This window comes from Euprymna scolopes, chromosome 30, assembly GCF_053919585.1.
Source record: "Euprymna scolopes isolate OS-2025 chromosome 30, ASM5391958v1, whole genome shotgun sequence".
Classification (NCBI taxonomy): domain Eukaryota; kingdom Metazoa; phylum Mollusca; class Cephalopoda; order Sepiida; family Sepiolidae; genus Euprymna; species Euprymna scolopes.
In genome coordinates this window covers 51,168,802-51,187,854 of record NC_136511.1, presented here as the reverse complement: position 1 = coordinate 51,187,854, position 19,053 = coordinate 51,168,802, and the positions used below count along the sequence as shown (strand labels likewise).

Sequence of the window (19,053 nt, the reverse complement as noted above, 5' to 3'; positions counted from 1 at the left end):
AAACTTGTAAATAAATGTAACGTAGTCGAGAACCGCCCCCCTCTGAAGCCTTTCTTGGACATACAAAAACGTGCACGGCCATTTTGTCTTTTATATATATTGACTAGTCTGGGTACCCGGTGTTGCCAGGGGCTTTGGAGGTGTATGTTGAAGAAAAGAAAAAGTTGTAGTAGGCAGGCAGGCTCGAACCTGTATCACGAAGGAGGAAAAGAAAATGGAGATGTGTGTAAGGGTGTTGGTTGAGCCCCCCCCCAAAAAAACAAGGAAAATTGTGAGCGCAAAAAAATAAAAAATTTAGTAAGCAGGCGCGAACCCATAACGCATCCGAGGAAAAAGAGGTGAAAAAAAAAAAAAAAGTCTTACCGATGCGCCTACTGTGGTGACGTCATGGGTGGTCGAAATAATACCTTTTATGCGATGTCGTGGACGCGAGGGTTGAATGACTTGCAAAAAATGTCAGCGAAAAAAACAACCCTTCCGATAGAAAACTGCCCAGTTAAGGGTGAAGGAATGTTTTTGGCCAATTTTTTTTAAATTTGTCGTCCGAAGGGTCGAGCTTCAAAATGATACCAATCTCGTGTAAATCCGTCGTCTCATACATACATGCATTCATACATTTAAACAGACAGGTGAAATTTATATCATAGATGTTTACTTAAAAGGAAAGTTCTAGAGTTGATTTTTTTGGCGTGCACAGATTTGATTGCTCAATACTGTGCGTAGGTAGTAAAAGCACGCATGCGCGTCATCCATACAATAACTATCTGATGCCAATACATCTCGGTTTTTCCATTTATTCTTATTGGCATTATATTCTATGAAAATGAGAAATATTGATAAAACAATAAGGTTTCCATTGAATCCAAGATGCACAATACAATACAATGTCATCTATCTCTATATCTATAAAAGTGAACGTGTCTTTGTGAGTGTGTCTGTGTACATTTCCTTACGCAATAACTCTGTCAATTTTTAGTCTACTGACTCGAAATTTGATATACAGGGTACTGAGATTTGGGAAAATCGATGTGATTGGTCTTCGGCCAGAAATTTGGCGATTAAAGGGTCAAAGTTCAACGATTTGACTTTTGAGAACTCTACCAAACTCCTCCGACAATTTTGGGTCTACACACTTGAAATTTAAGATATAGATTCCTTGGACATGGATCTAACTTAATAACTCGATTTGAGCCCAAAATAATAAAGTTTAAGGGGTCATAATAGGGGTCAAAGTTAAAAAAAATTGACCTTTTTTTTTTTTTTTTTGCTCATCATACACCTCCAAACACCCAGGCAACGCCGGCCACCCATGCTAGTATATCTATAAAAGTGTGTGTACATTTCCCTACCAAATTACTCTGTCAATTTTCAGTCTAGAGACTTGAGATTTGACATACGGAGCACTGAGATTTGAGTTTTCAGCCAGAAATTTGGCTGTCAAGGGATCAAAGTTCAACGATTTGACCTTTGAAAACTCTACTAAACTCCTCCACCAATTTTGTGTCTAAACACTTGAAATTTTAAATGTAGATTACTTGAACATGGATCAGACTTTTTAATTTGATTTGAATCCCAAAAACTAAATATTAAGGGGGTCAAAATCGGGGTCAAAGTTTTAAAAAAATTTACCTCTGCGGTCTCTACCAAATTACTCAGTCAATTTCTGATCTAAACATTTGAAATTTTACAGGAAGTGTATTTAGAGATAGAGCAAGCTTTTTAATCGGTTTGGGTCGAAAATTTGAGCTGCCAAGAGGTCAAAGTTCAAAAGATTTGACCTTTGCGGTGTCTAACAAACTACTCAGCCAATTTTGGGTCTAAAGATTTTAAACTTATACATAACGTGTATTCAGACATGCGGCAAGCATTTTAACCAGTTTGGGGGCGAAAATTTGGCTGCCAAAAGGTTAAAGGTGAAAGAGTTGACCTTTGCAGATTCTACCAAATTTCTTCGCCAATTTTGGGCCTAACTACTTTAAATTTTAGATGTAGGTAACTTGGACATGGGTAAAACGTTTTATTTGGATTTGAGACCAAAATAATAAATGTTCAGGGGTCAAAACTGGGGTTCAAGTTATAAAAAAATTACTTCTGTGGTCTTTACAAAATTCATCAGACAATTTGGAGTCTAAACATTTGAAATCTTGCATAAAGTGTATTCGCACATAAGGCATGTTATGAACAGTACATTGGCCCCGAGCAAAGTCGGGCTGAACTGCTTGTAAAATGCAATATAATACGATATAATACAATGTAATATAATACAATACAATGTAATATAATACAATACAATGTAATATAATACGATATAATACAATGTAATATAATACAATACAATACAATGTAATATAATACAATACAATGTAATATATACGGTGAGAAGGAACACAGACCTATACACCCGAGATTACAGTCTCTCAATACGCATCATCTCTAGATTTGTTGTCAAAGTGAAGCGGGGGATTCCTACAATGTTTGTCTAGTCTGGCTCTGTAGTGTTATTTTTATATTTAAATTTTTTTTACTGACACGCGTGTGTATAAATCATTATACAACCTTGTCGTCATGAATCGACACAGATGTTTATTTAAAAGAATTACTTAAAAGATAACTTCTATACACCTGAGGGGGAGAGAGAGAGAGAGAGAGAGAGAGAGAGAGAGAGAGAGAGAGAGAGAGAGAGAGAGAGAGATGGATAGCCACACTATGTGCGCTGACCCATATTGGGGACAGCAGTCAAACACGCCCTTCCTCCTTGAAATCTTGCCAGCTAAGAGAAAGCGAAATTCCTCTCCATCTAGTCTAGTAACACCTTTGACCTTTGACTCTTAACCTTTTGCACTCAAACACAGCCATCGTTATGTAACACTATTGCATTGGTAACATTCCTTGGTATGTCACATTGTGACTTGAGAAACGTGAAACGGTATTGAAGCTAAGATTTTGCAGCCCCTTCCCACTTTCCAGATTTTGAGATCCTAAATTTTAGCCAGTCAAGTCTATAGACAAATCTGGTAGGTATTCATTTTATTTTACTAAGGCATCACCACTTATTAAGGCCCAAAGGCCATTCGCGGATAATATTAAATAAGTATCACGTGGACAATAAGACAAAACTGATGATTCGTAATGCTGATGGTGCAGAATTTGATTATTTCAAAAACGCCTCGACAAGAATTTGTTTACATTAGATTTGAAAACGATCATGTTATAGTCAGCTGGACAGTAGCCTCATCGTATTGTGTTTCCACTGGCGGATAAATTTAGGAAAGAGACTTTGCTCATGGAATCAGTACAAATATTGACTTTTTTTTTTACTAATTGAACATTTTTACAATTGGATTATTTGGATAACTGTTTTCATCTTGGATATTAATCTTTGGCCGATATAACCTCCAACCTTCTTCAGGTGTGTCTCGTCGAACTCTAGAATGTGTATGGAATTTTTAACAAGACTCACAACATACAGATTTCCGATTTCTTTCATTTTGCATTTAATGCAAAATGAAATGCAACTTAAGCATCATTCACATGCGTGCAACATTTATCTTAAACATGCTGCTGCTACTGCTGCTGCTTCTACTACTACTACTACTAATAATAATAATAATAATAATGATAATAATAGTAGTAGTAATAATAATTATAATAGTAATAATACACAAAATATTTTCCATTAACTAACACTGCCCACCCTCCTCAACAGTAAAGACCAATAACACAGGAAATGTAAATATTATTTGACATTTTTATCTCTTTGGATTTGACCTAATTTTTTAATTCCAACATATTGGGATCTCTTTGACTGGAATTGGTATCTTTGATGCTGCCACACTGAGATAAGCGTGTTTGCAACTGGCCCCCGATGAAAGACCCTCTTCACCTCTTCACCCTCGCCTGCTGAATTATCTGCCAATTCCTACTTGTAAATAACTCAAACATTCAGTCATACATTTTGAGAAGATTAACTAATTCTTGCTGCCCAGAACACGTCAGCATGTACAACGGACGTTAAACTGAGGATGAGGATGTCTAAAATTCTGGAAAATATGGTTTGGGATTTTGCGATTATCATAGTGTTTCACTCCGTCTCGTGGGCGATCGTCAGGCAGTGTTCGAGCCATCCTGTTCATCTCGGATTTTGTAATATTTTATTTTAATGAAATTATCTTGATTTCCAGGGTTTCCCAAATTGTTTCAGGCTGGCGCCCCTTTGGCTTCTAGAATAGTCTGCTAGCATTCCCTACCCAATAGACACATGTAAGCTTTTTTTTCGAAGAGAAAATAACACTATTATAAACAAAATATGATTTTAAAAACAATGATATAGCACAGAAGCTCTACCTTGCTGGTTTATAAAAATTTTACTTGATCTTGATAATAACCCTTAATAATTAAATCAAACATTTTTTTTGCTTTCAAATTGAAAATAATATTAAACACAAAATTTGCTTTTCCAAAATAATAATTAATCTAATTAACCATTTTTTTTTGTTTTCACAATTACCCTTAATTTACATATGCAACTTTTTTTTAAAATGAAAACAACAATATTAAACACAAAATTTGTTTAAAAAAAAAAGAAAAAAATTCTTAAATAAACCATTTTATTTTGTCTTCTGTTACTTTCTAATATATATATATATATAAGTTATGAAAATACATATGGCAATTAAGCTACACATGATATTCCAGCTTTCATCCTTGTGAGAATTCATCAGGTTTATAACTTACTATCTAGCTCTACCTCTGTATTGAGCACTGTTGAAGTAAATACTGAAAATTTACACATAAAATTATATCTTTGTATATTAATTTATGTGATTAAATGAAGTAGTTATATATATATATAACCTACATGCATATGTGTATTCTTTAGCATAAAAATGCTTTTCTATTTTCTCTGTCTCTCTATATATATGTGTGTATTTTTAGTTACTTCCCAAACATTTATTTTTTGCTCAGCACACACTTACAAACACCCGGGCAACGCTGGGCACCCAGGCAAGTTATAACATATACGCATAAACATATTGACACACTGGTTCTCGTTAAATCACCAAAGTTAAGCAACGTTGAACCTGATCAGTATGAGTGATCATTTGGGAATACCAGGCCCTTTATGTAAGAGGGTGTCAAAACCTTCCTGAAAAAAACTGCAAAATTCTTCAATTGTATACATGACACCTCGGTTCTCGTTAGCTCACCAATGTTAAGCAATGTAGAGCTTGCTCAGTGCCGGAAGGATGATTATTTGGGAACACCAGGCGCTGTATATAGAATGTCATCATCTTTCTACAAAAATCTAATGTCATCTTAGTTATAGTTATACAAAGGATGAAACAGAAAGATATAGAGAGCGAGCAAGAGAGAGAAAGAGAGTAGAGGACAAACCTAGAAATAATACAAAGAAAGAAAGGCACAAAAATGTAGGATCAGATAAAGAGAGAAAGAAAGAAAGAAAAAGAAAACGAGCAAATAGATAAGTAGAAATCTATCTGAACAACAGTAAGGGTGTGGTTCCCTTTTCATTTTTTTTTTTTTTTTTTTTTTTTTACCGCGTCTTTCACTTTTCACTCCACAAATTTTGAAAGTCAGGTGACTCTGATCCAGAGAAAGAAGGGTGATAAATGTAGCCAGTTTGAGGCATTAGGTTATCTTTGATCTTCACAGGCACGTATCAGCTTCTCCATCTTCATCCTCTTCTTCTTTTTTCTTTTTCTTCTTAGTAGGGGAACTGATGTTACGGAATTGAATTTGCGTTGCCGCGAGATTGTCGGCAAAAGAGACAAGGTCAGGTTCATCAAAATTTAACCAAATGGTTGATATGCCATAAAATAGGGAAACTGTTTACATTTAATGCTACTAAGAGAAAGTTCCTTTCTTTTAACAATTATGAAAAATCTTTCCAATCCCCGATTGCCATGACTGACATCCTCCTTCCTGAGATTTAAACATTCAAACTCTTCGGCCTCACATTCACAGGTAACATGAATTGGAATAAATACATAGAAGATACTGCCAAGTTTGCTGCAAAGAAAGTGGGTTTCCTCTATTGAGCCAGAAACTGTCCACATATGCCAGTATTCTATTGATATACCTATAAACCTGTTTTTTTTACTCGATCTGACATCGATATCAAAAGCCTACTTTCTCTATTTTAAAAATTATTAAAATTAACTTTTTAATATACTCAGTCATGGCTATGCGAGCAACCACATGAAGGTTAACTAATTTGTATATTCCTTTGAAAAACGAGCATTAATTATATATGAATCTTTCACTTTTTCCAACAACAGATTTGATGCAAAGTTTTTTAATTTTTGAGATGGGGTTTGGTTATTTATGTTATTTGGATTCTTCGGACTACTGTTATTGAAAATAAGGTAAAAAGCTATAGCAAACATCTAAATGAGTATTTTAACCATAGTTCCTGATTACAAAAAGCGAAAAATTAAAAGATTCATCTGCCTTACTTTTAATGCTAGGTTTATTTATGGTGTCTTTTAAATTCAATAAAAACCCTTCAAAATTTGCTGACGAGGAGACCTTGCTTATTAAAAAACTATATGTAATTATTGTACATAACTTGATGTATACCACAATAAAAAGCACTGTTTTCCGAAACGATCGTACAGATAATTGATTTTGTTGTTGTTCCTTCTTATGAAACGGATTTTTAATTTAATTATAATTTGATTTTTAAATTTTAAATTAGCAATCACATTACTTATATATATATACACACACATGTTGTCATATATACAGGGTGCGTCTGGTATTTGAGAACATCACTTATTTCATCTCTTTTATCTATTATTTAATCTTTTACTTTGTTTCTTTCAGAAAATTAATTATGGCAGATATTAATATAACTCAGGAAATGACAAGACAGGTTGTAATAGTTGCAATAATGGCAGAACATAGTGATTTGCAAATTGCACAATTTCTAAAAGTTGCCCGATCGTTTGTCTTTAAAGTTTACAAAGAATTAGAGGACAAAAATGGCCCAATTTCTCCAGTTACTAAACGCAAAAAGCATCAACAACGTTCTGACAGCACAAGAACACCTGAATTTGTTCAAAGAGTTCAGAACATCATTGATGAGAGTCCTCAAAAGTCAATGAGGTCAATTGCAAAAGATCTTAATGTTTCAGAAGCCACAATTCATAGGACTCATCATGAAAATCTTCGATACAAGTCGTATGTGATGAAAAGAGGCCAGTTTATCTCCGAGACCACCAAAGAAAATCGGTTGGTAAGATCCAAGAGGCTTTTAAGCAAACTGAAACATCCTGCAGAGCAACACATTCTTTGTTTTTTTTTTTTTCAGACGAAAAATTTTTTTTTAACCAAGACCAAAAGGTAAACCGGAGAAATGACAGATGGCTATGTGCTGACCCTTCTGAAGTTCCAGAGTCATGCACACAAAATTTCCAGCAACTGTTATGGTTTTGGGGGTGGTTAGAAATGAGGGACATGTGATGCCACCACATTTCTTTCCACAAGAACTAAAAATCAATTCTGCTGCTTACATTGAAGTCCTGAGTACTGTTGTGAAGCCTTGAATTGATAGAGTAAGAAATGGAAGGCCCTACATCTTTCAAAAAGACTTTGCAACGGCACATAAGGCTCAGAAGACACAAGAATGGTTAGCAGAGAATTTTCATGATCACATTACCCCAAATTTGTGGCCTCCAAGCTTTCCAGACCTAAATCCGTTGGATTATTATGTGTAGGGCGTTGTTGAGAGAGATGTTAATAAACGTCCTTATAACACTAAAGATTCTCTGAAAGCATCCATAGTCAGAGTAATGCAGAATATCAATGAGGACCATCTTAAACGTGCCTGCCAACGGTTTAGGTCTCAAATAGAATCTGTAATTGATGCTGAGGGCGATTTTTTTTATAAAGTTAAAAAATAATATTTTAGTTTATGTACAATAAAGTGACTTTTTGTAATACCGATGTTTTTGTTTGTCTTTTTAATTATTTTTAAAAAAGGAAATATATGTTCTCAAATACCAGACACACCCTATATATATATATAGTCATTGTTTATTTATTACTATACATATTCATATCATCATCAACCATTACACCCAGTTATGTGTTGGGCAGCAACAAATCCTCTCCACCTCTGCCTATCCTGAGCCAGCCTTGCTAGTGTACCCCAAGAATGCTGCATAGTTTCCTCTCCCTTTCCACTGTTCTTCTCCAAGTTGCTCTTGGCCTTAAGGTCCTCACTCATCATGCTGGTAACGTCTTCTCGGCTTTGTCCACCAGCCTTCATACGAGTTTCACTTGACTCAGAAGGCCCTTACACGCTGAAGTAAGGGTTCTCTTTGTTACCGTTTCCGTAACATGTTTTACGAGAAAGAGTCATTAGCCCTATGCTCAACCCCCGACCTGGAGGACCAGAGATCACTGTATATATTATCTGTTATTTATCATTAACGATTAAATACAGAGTTTTGTTCGAAACTCCGTCCAAATCCTAAGTTCGACAAAATACATTCCAAAGTTCGACAAGATACATTTGAAGAAGTTTGGAGGTTACATCGACTGAAACATTGTAAAAAATAACACTCAAGATGAGAACAGTAGTCCAAAGATTCCAATAATACGAGATTTTATGTAAATTTTTCATTTCATGTCTGGAGTGAAAGTACGTCCTAGAAGCTTATCACAGGAAAAGAGCTTTTTTTTTTTTTTAATTTTATTTTGATATGAATGATGAGGCGACTCGAAAATTTTTCTTGACTCCGATACAAAAATCGGTAAATGTTTATAAATTTGTATTTTTTTTTTTCTTGATTACCGTAAACACACATTTTAAATGTGCATATATGTTCTCAAACAAAAAAAAAACACACACACACACTGGAGGGGGGAGGGGAGGAAACGATATATAGATCTTAGTTTTATTAGTAGTTTAAAGTCAATAAATATTTATTTTATTATTAATACCAACAGTGGAAGATTTTGTTTTAAACAAAATCAGATAAAAAAAGGTAATTAAGGGAATCGGTTTTTTGCATCGGTAAATCGGCACAAATCTTCCGATTCCGATACCCAAAATGTTCTGATTTTCCCGATTCCTGATTCCGATTAATCGTCCCAACACTAGTAACAAGCTATTTTTAACACCTTCCCTTATTCAACCACATGCTTACCTGCTCTGAAAAGAGTCAGAAAGATCTTGGTCATCAATGAGTTTTGATTGGTTGGTTGGTTTGGTTGTTTTACAGCATATCAACTCTTTTCGGGTTATTTAATGCCGAATCCAGTTATTTTGGAAACAGTATTCATGTTGCATCCAGTTATTTTGTAGAAGAATGTTATTCTTAAAGCTGTTTGTATCTTCAATCGCTAGTTTGTAGTGTTTGGTTTGGTTGTTTTATAGTGGATTTTATCGTTTTTGTTCCCTGCTATGCAGAACATGAATGAGTTTTGCAATGGGAGAGGGAAAAAGGGTTACAATATTAACGTTTAGTACATTTTAAGTTAAGAAACCAGTCAGGAAGTGGGGGAAATAGAGAAAGAGGAAATGGGAGGAAGGAAAAGAGGGGAAAAGCTGGGTTGTTTTTGTTTTTGCAAAACATAATTAAATTTTGCAAAAGGGAGTAGAAAAACCAAAAGTATCAATGTTAGCTGCATTTCGTCACAGGAAGCCAACATCTTCAGACAGCCTGATCTGGTAGCACCGGGTGGTTTTTGAGGTGCTGCCATAGACAATTGTGTTGGCTGTATAAATATCAAGGAAATAAATCAGGATACGATCTTGAAGTCCATCCATCAAAAGCAGAAAGAGGATAGGACCCAGAATAGATCCTTACGAGGTACGTTGGAATTATATTACGAACTTCGGAAATATTCCCTTCTGTATAATATTCTGTTTGTATTTATTTTTTGTATTGCTCTTATCTTGGCTGTTATTTTCATAACGCTTCGACCGATGTAGCCTTCAACCTTCTTCAGATGTATCTTTACAATGAATGTTATTGGGGAATGGTAAAAAAGAAAAAAAAAGAATATTTTTTTTTGTGTGTTTTTTTTTTCTAACCAACCGTGGTCGTAAGAATTCAAATTATCTGACTCGAAATTTGACATAAGGGATATTGAGATTTGGGAAAATCTTTTTAATCGGTTTTCGGCCAGAAATTTGGCTGTCAAGAGGTCAAAGGATCAAACATTTTAATTTGATTTGAGCCTAAAACAAATGTTAAGAGATCAAGTCTGTAGACTGAAAATTGGCAGAGTAATTTGGTAGGGAAATGTACACACACACACACACACACACACACACAGACAATTTCACTTTTATAGATATACTAGTATTTATTTAGTTGCCCGGGTGTTTGGATATGTATGTTGAGCAAAAAAAAAAAAAAAAAGTGGTAGTAGTAGGAAGGCAGGCTCGAACCTGTACCGCAAAGGAAGAAAAGAATGGGGGAAAAAAAAAACCTGACGTCTTTGCTGTTATAATCACCGCCAAACCGGAAGTGACATAGTTTTAAATTAAGGCTAGACAATCAAAAGGAGAGGATGACTTTCAAAATATCGGTGAAAAAGCGCCCCCCTCCCATGTTGGAAAGTTCCCAGTTGAAGGTGAAGATATGAATGTTTTTAGCCAATTTTTCGATATTTGTTGTCTGAAAGGTCGAACTTCAAAACGATATTGATCTTGGTAAAATCCGTCGTCTCTGTCGAAAGTTTTAGACAGACATGCAAACATACATACATACATACATACATTTATATATTGGTAACTAAAAATGTTCGACCCAAACCAATTAAAAAGCTTGCCCTATCTCTGAACACTCTTTATGTAAAATTTAAAATGTTTAGACCAGAAATTGTGTGAGTAATTTGGTAGAGACCGCAGAGGTCAATTTCTTTTTAACTTTGACCCCTATTATGACCCCTTAACATTTATTATTTGGGGCTCCAATCAATTTATTAAGTTAGATCAATGTCCAAGGAACCTATATCTAAAATTTCAAGTGTTTGGACCAAAAAATTGTCGGAGGAGTTTGGTAGAGTTCTCAAAGGTCAAATCGTTGAATTTTGATCCCCTTAACAGCCAAATTTCTACCGAAAACCGATCACAAAGATTTTCCCAAATCTCAGTACCCTGTATATCAAATTTCAAGTCTGTAGACTAAAAATTGAGAGAGTTATTGCGTAGGGAAATGTACACACACACCCACACACTTATATATATATATATATATATATATAGGTAGATAGATAGATAGATACACACATGAAACTCTAGCCCCCTTGGAAGTAATTTCCTCTAACTTCAATGCACTCGTTGTACCGTTCCAAGAAGTTCTCAAAAGCCCCATTGTTGTCCTCTTCTGTGAATGTGTCAATGACCCTTGTCACAGCCTCTTTCATTTCTTCAATTGTCTCATAACAGCCTCTAAGGTTTTTCTTGAGCTTAGGGAATAGCCAAAACTTACAGAGCAAGATCTGGACTATAAGGAGGATGAGGAACTGTCTTGATGCTCATCTTGGTCAAATAGTCTGTGATAAGGATAGAGTTATGGACTGGTGCATTCATGCAAATCTTCCGCATCTTTAGTTCCTCGCAAATAATTGTGTGTACATTTCCTACACGGACATCAAACTGAGCACTTATTGCCTCTATAAACATACGACAGTTCTTATTCATGGAATTTTCTATTTGGCCAATCAACTCTGGCGTTCTGACTCTCTTTATGGCACTCAAAAACTGATGCTCGATTCATGAAAGATGGTCCAACAGCAGCCTGAAGCATTCCATACGTTTCTGTGTCATTTTTTCCAAATTGAAAACAGAATTTTATTCCATAGCTAGCAAGTTTGTGAGACAAACTTTTGTGCTAAACCCTAGCGAAGGCCTTGAATATGTCTAGCGGTTAGAATTATAAGGACAATTACTTTTCTTTCTATATAGGGTGTCTGTATGTGTCAATCTGCTACGTGTATTTTTTAATCATCTTTCTATGTGTATGTGGGTGTTTTCACATATTCACAACAATAATGAACGGAACAATAATGGACAGTCTTTAACACCCTTGTCTGCTTGACACCCAACATATTCATTATTTCTCTATCTTGGTGCTGGCACCTGGAATGAAAGCATCTTCTTCCGAATGGAACACCCAAAACACCAAGTTATCATTTCCAGATCTTTATTTCCAAATATTCCACGTCTTGGAGTTTGCAGCTCTTAATCTTCTCCCTTACATTTTCCTTAGTTGATCTGCAGATGCTTCCATCGGACTACACAACCCACTCCTGTTAGTGGTTAGCTAACTCACAACTCATCTCTTCGACTTCCTGTTACAGACTAACTCCCAATTCTGATTTCTCCTGGCTTACATCTCTCTTACATCAGCCAGAGTGGACAATCTTGTTTGTCGCACAAGCCACATCATTGTTTACTAAACCAAATTCCAAACTAGCTTGGTTTATGCTTTTCCTCTATTCATAACATGTTTCCTTGAGCCACAAATCCCCCAGTCAGATATTTAGCATAAATATTTTAACTAACATTCTTTTCTTTTAAAACAATTTTCTAAATATCTTTTTAACCTAAATAATTTGACAATTAATCATAATAATCATTCTGACTCTTGGCACTGCCTGCCACAACATAACACAGATACTACGCTGTCATCATAGCAAAAGGGATGCAATATAACACATATCCCTACACTCCATCTGTGTAGCTGTAATTATTTAACATCATTATCATTACGAAATTATGTTTCATGTCGGTTCTTTTCATCGGCAACTTTCAGTTTCGGAAACTTATGAGGAAGGTTGCACTTGGAATTATTTGAGATTATTTAATTATTTTTCTCTGCCTTTTTTTACTCGGTCTGTTTGGCAAGTATCTCTTTGAAGCAGGAAGATTTATCTGCCCTTCCATTCTCCTGCTCAGTCACCCCGTCAGTCATTAAAACATGTCTCTGCACTCAGTCCCATAGCAAGTTGCTAAAATGGTTCAACCTGGATTCAAGAAGGCATGTGGCATATCTATTCTGCCAGTGTTCTGCTGTTTGAACTGCATGGACGAATTGCTCATTCTGGAATACAAAGTTAATCTATATATCTACAAAAGTGAAAATCTGTGTGTGAGGACAATTCTCAACCTATATACTCAACAAATTTTTGATATACAGACTCGAAATTTGGTATATATGGTATTCATACATGTGGAAAACTTTAATTGGTTTTCATCCAGGAAAAAGGGCTGCTAAGGGGTCAAACTTGAAAAATTGGTAATTGGGGAGTCATCGGATTTTTATCTTTTTGTCAACTGTTTCATGAATGTACATGCATGGCTGTAAAACAGTGACAGCTTCTTTATGTTAAGAATAAGTAGGGTTGAAAACACTTTTTAAAGTTCGTGTTAAGCTGACCTAATGGTTATCATATGTGACTCAGTTTCAGATATGCCAGACATTCACTATTTCATATATTCCAACTGAGAGACCTTTTTAAGATTTTAACTTTATGTGTAATTGTTTGAATCTCTTTTATACTTGGTTCACCGGGTATATGTGGCAGGTAGTTTTTGACATTATTTTTCATGAGTTCAATTGCTTAAAGGTTACCTTTTTTCTTTCTTGGCTTTCGAGCCAAGATCAAAGTGTAGTATCTGTTCTGATGCTGCAATTCATTTTTTTTTTTTTGGTCTCGGTTAATGGGGGAGAAATCCTTCATGCCTGATACATTTTATTTTCATTTTTGTTACTAACCAGAGTGCCCCTTTTTGGGGAGCTGGTTTCTCCCTACATTAAAAACCGACCTCATGTCGAACTCTTCCCTCGTGGGGAGGCAAGTAAACAAAAAAAAAATTACTGGAATGATGGAGATTTCAGTTTCTTTTCATGTAATACATCATATCTTGGTATTTTGTTATCTTTTCCCTCTCAGCTCTGTTTAACCAAGCATCATTGGAGACACTAACTTCTACTAAGGTTGCTTCTTTCTTCTTGTTGTTCCATATAACTATATCAGGTTTAATCACCCTGTTTTCAAAGTTGCTATAGGGATTGCATAGTCATAGTGGATGGTGCATGACTTATTCCCAATTGTTCTTTCTGGTATATGTTACCAGGACATGTTGCTGCATTCAACGTTTTACAGATTGTCCAGTGGAGATATTTACATACTGTGCTGATTTTCTGTTCGTATGGAAACCTGATTGGTTGACAAAAAGAAAGAGGCAAAGTACACATTATTAAGGCCGTTCCAACATGGAGTTAATTTGTTTGTGCATAAATAGAAACATGCGATTGGATAACAAAAAAGGAATAGGCAGAGTACACATTACTAAGGCAGTAGTTTTTACGATATCAATACCAGAGTTTGAATCTTGCATTAGTCTAAAGGATTATTTTACCTACGAGTTCATCAAAGCACATTCCATCAAAGCGCATTTCATCAAAGCACATTCCATTAAAATCCTCGTAAAACAGTACAAGGATGCAAGATTCGAGTTGGTGAATCGCTATCCCATTTGAAAGTTCTTGATAAGGTTCAGAAATGTATTTGTAAATTTGATTGGCCCCACCCTTTCTTCTTCTCTGCAATCTCTCTCTCTCACAGACGTGATGTTGCTAGTCTCAGTCTTTTCTACAAATATCATTATGGCATGTTTTCTTCATAATTGTCTGATCTATTTCCTGCTTCCTTTGTTCCAGCTCATTTGATTTAGTGGTCTCTATCAATTTGCTGTTTTGATATCCCAACATTATATTTAATACGGGGCGATGCCGGGTATATCTAGTCTATACTATTAATAAAATTCTAAATGCTTATTTATTTATGTGCGTGTATATATATACCAATAAAACTTTCGAACGGATGCACCGAATTGAAAAATTCTTTTTTGCCCTGAAAGTTGTGAGTCCCCAGATGATTCTTATCTGTATATGGTTCGTAACGAACAATGCCGAGCCACATAAAAAACCTAAAATAAGGGTTTCTGAGCAGTTTCGTTTTTGTCGAAAAAGTTACCTGCCCATGTCAATGGAATCTAGCACTGTCTGTATACAGTCGCGGTAACATCTTTCGGCATACGGACAAGACTTGTAGCGCAATGGATAACACAGCTGACTACAGATCAGAAGATTCCAGGTTCGAATCCTGGCAAGTTCTTCATAATTTTAACCATCATTTTATCCAACGTTTACTCATTATCCTTATCCTTAGTTAGAATATTTTTGTTTTTTCAGTGATTTTGTTTTGTGCATATGGGAATTTCCCATACTCCGAGTTCACAGGATAAGCATTGATGGTAAGACGATGTTGAGTGTACTTGATGTTGAGTGTACTCGATTTTGTGTTTGACTCGGTATTGTGTATGCCGACGCGGCACAGTCGCTAGTCTCTTCTCTATATAAATAAAATGAACTCATTTTTTCCCGTCTGATTTTGACATTAATAGGATTAAAAATCAAGATATTTCATGCAAATATAATATGCACAAACGGCAGAACAATATCTGAGGTGTGTTATAGGCTTATTATTTCTCAAATTCCTCGATAATCTTAGATTTCTATACTTTTTCTGCTGAGAAGTCACGGCCAAAATCGGTTAAGATCAATGGAAGTGGTAAAATATTTTCTCTCTAATAAATTCCTCCTCCCCCTGCCACCACTTAACACCGTTTGGGGATCGTTCACAAGGAACAGTTGAGAAGAGAACACCGGTTTGGCTTCGTAGTTCTTTCATGTGAAGTTATTTAAAATCACTAAACTAAGCTGCAGTGCTCTGTGGCGTAGTGGTTAGCGTGCTGGACAATTCACATTATATTTTCACGTTTGCGCCGACCTACCGTAGTCGTTTTTTTTTTTTTTGTTTTTTGTTTTTTCCTAAACAACTGGAATGGACTTTTCTTGGTGGCCGAACTGTTAACGTTTCAGATTTTTTTTTTTCACACTTTATTTTCCTACTTTTACTCATGACTCCGGGTTTGATCCTTCCTACTTACCTACCATAACATTTTTTAAAACTCCCCCATCCCGGAAACAAACACTCGGGCAACGCCGGGTACCCCCGCTAGTATATAATAAAATTCATCTCCTTTCCACAATCCAACCACTTTAGTCTTTGCTTAACTTGTAGACATAGTTTCAATAATAAAACTATGTTTTATGTTTTGGTTTCAATTTCGATTCTAGCTGATGGCACTCAAATTATATATATTTTTTTTCATATACTTTTGAAATTATGACTTAGTTTAATATTAAATCTGTTAAAAAGAAATTAGACTTCATTTTTTTGTTTGTTTTGGAGGGAAGGCGAAGATTTATTATTTATATTGTTACGATTATTCGGACAACTGTCTTTATCCTGCATGTTATTCTCAAAAGATTTTAGACGATGTAATCTCTGACTTTGATGAGGTGTATCCTGTTAGACTTACAATTCCAGTAGCTTCATTTTTGAGAACCCCAAACTTGTGGAGCTCTCTTCCTGATCATTGTTTTCCTCTCATCTGTAACCTTGACCTTTTCACAACTTAGATCGGTAGGCATCTTCTGTCTTCAATAATCATCTCCGTTCTTGTTTTTTCCTTACATCAAGTGGTTTCACACCTTGTCTGAAACAATTTCCATAAAAAAAGAAAAAAACCCAAACAATTGCAGTGATTGGATAGAGGTCGGAGCTTGGAACTTGGTTGATAGATTGAAGACTCTTTTTTGGACTCTGTCTAAGAGGTAGAGACTTGTAGTAGATGTACCGGTCTAGATATGGCAACAATACTCCATGCATGGGCGACATATCCTACTTTTGGATAGAATCATTGTAGTCATCATAATACCGCATTTACTTTAAGAGCCATTCCAATGAAAGTATCGCCAAAAACAGCTTTTAATTATCCTGCCAATTCTTTACGGAAATTATGTTCATTCCTTAAGCTGTGTTTTTTATAAACAAATATAGACCGGGAGAACGACTACATTTTAATGGTATCTATAAAGGTAATAAGGATAAAAACAAATAAATAAAACTTTAAGAATCTTTATTTTTTCTTTTCTTCGTGTGTCAGCTTCAAGCAACTTCATGCAATAGTAAAACGCCATTAATATGGGTGTAGGCCTTTTATTCCATCTTTCTGCCTCAAGTGATCTCATCTGGGTGCCATATGCAACAGGGCCTGCCAATTCTGACCTTATCATCTGCCAGATCTAGGGTTCTAGGCAAACATCAGTATTTCTACATTCTTATATTATTGTTATTATGATGCAGCAGTAAATATAGGCAAACAGAGAAAGCAATGTATTGGTATATATGAAGAACGAACATATACTACACTGTTTCCCTTAGGAGAAATGCCTGGGAGTATGATATCACAACGAGTGGATATATACTACATTATCCCTTTTCTCTGTCTGTGTCTGTCTGTCTGTCTGTCTGTCTGTCTGTCTGTCTCTCTCTCTCTCTCTCTCTCTCTCTCTCTCTCTCTCTCAGCTGATATAACACTTTTTCACCCTTTTCTTATATATAAAAATTACATTCTCTCTTTCATCCCCTGTCCGTTTAAACACCCTCTCCTACCCTTTCCCCTCTTCTCCCTCTTTCTCTTTCCCTCTTTCTTACTCTCACTTCCTCTCTCTCTCTCTCGCCCTCTATCTCTACCTCAACTCATATAAAACTCACCTTTTTCACATACATAAACACGTGTTAATTAATCTCTCTTCCTTTTCTTTTCTACATCCCTCTGTTTCTTCCCCTTCTCTCTCACTGCCAACTCATATAAAACTCACCTTTTTCCCATATATCAACATGTGTGAATTAATCTCTCTTCCTTCTTCCTGCTTCAACGTTCTACCTACTACTCTTATTTCGCCCTATTTGAACGTCATCTTCTGCTTTAATATTATTGTACTAACTCTAACGCTAAATGGACAGATTTCTGTCTGTCTGTCTGTCTGTCTGTCTGTCTGTCTGTCTCTCTCTCTCTCTCTCTCTCTCTCTCTATCTATCTATATATATATATATGGATGACATATATATCGTCATCCACATACAGTACTGTTTTGCTGTATCACAGCTCATCAGTGCAGCTAGATTAGCAACTACTTCAAGCCAGATTTTAAACTCGACTGCCTAGACGACAGTCAGTGTTCCTAACCATTACGCTATTCGGCTGTTACTTTATGTTAACTGAACTTAATTAATCAATGTAATTTTATATTTATATATATATATATATATATTCGTGTTGAGACGAATAATCGGAAGTTTTTGGGAATCAGAAAAATTTTAGCCTATTTCTCAATGTCAGAACTGATGCCTTAAATTATCTTTTTTATTTGATTTTGGTTTAAGAAACATCGTCCACTGCTTGTAGTAATAATAAAATAATAAATATTTATTGATTTTAAACTTCCGGTGAGACTAAAATCTCTAGATCACCCCTACAAATGTGTTTTTACGTTTGAGAAAATATAGACACATTTAAGATGTGTTTTACAGTAATCTGGAAAAAATAACACTTTAATAGTTAAATATTTATAGATTTACAAAGAATCGGAATCCGTAATTGTATTTGAATCAGGAATTTAGTGCAGAATCGGTAATTGTATCGGAATCTGGAAATATTTTGGAATCGTCTAATCACTAATATATATATATATAAATAGATAGATAAATAGATAATTAAATTGATTAATTAAGTTCAGCTATATTGTTAACATGAAGTCTTCAAAAGTGCTCAATACGTGTTTTATATAAATAAAACTGCATAAACATCGTAAAAAGTCTATGCGGATCGATCAATGTGTCAACATTTTTCATGTTTCGTCAGGACTCCGTGTGAATTTCGTAGTCGGAAAGTAAAATAAATTTTCCCAGAATGCCATCGAAAAGACAATGATCCATCTCTTTCCTTTGTTTTCCTTTAGATTCTTTGGTAGGTAAGTACACGGTTGACCCAGGTGACTGATGGCGGGCGGAGGGGGGGATACCTACCTTGAATCTCCAAAAGACTTTCAGATTATTAGCACTTTCATATGTGGCATCATAAGCTGTGCTCAA

General features: G+C 35.4%; 1 protein-coding gene and 1 non-coding gene across 9 annotated transcripts in view; both read left to right on the top strand.

Moving 5' to 3' along the window:
- Positions 1 to 19,053, top strand: part of LOC145254801 (uncharacterized) — a 456,223-nt gene that overhangs the window by 313,405 nt on the left and 123,765 nt on the right. The window lies entirely within an intron of this gene.
- On the top strand, positions 13,621 to 13,815 carry LOC145255043 (U2 spliceosomal RNA). The gene has a single exon (XR_013863847.1). It is a non-coding gene; the product is annotated as a U2 spliceosomal RNA (small nuclear RNA).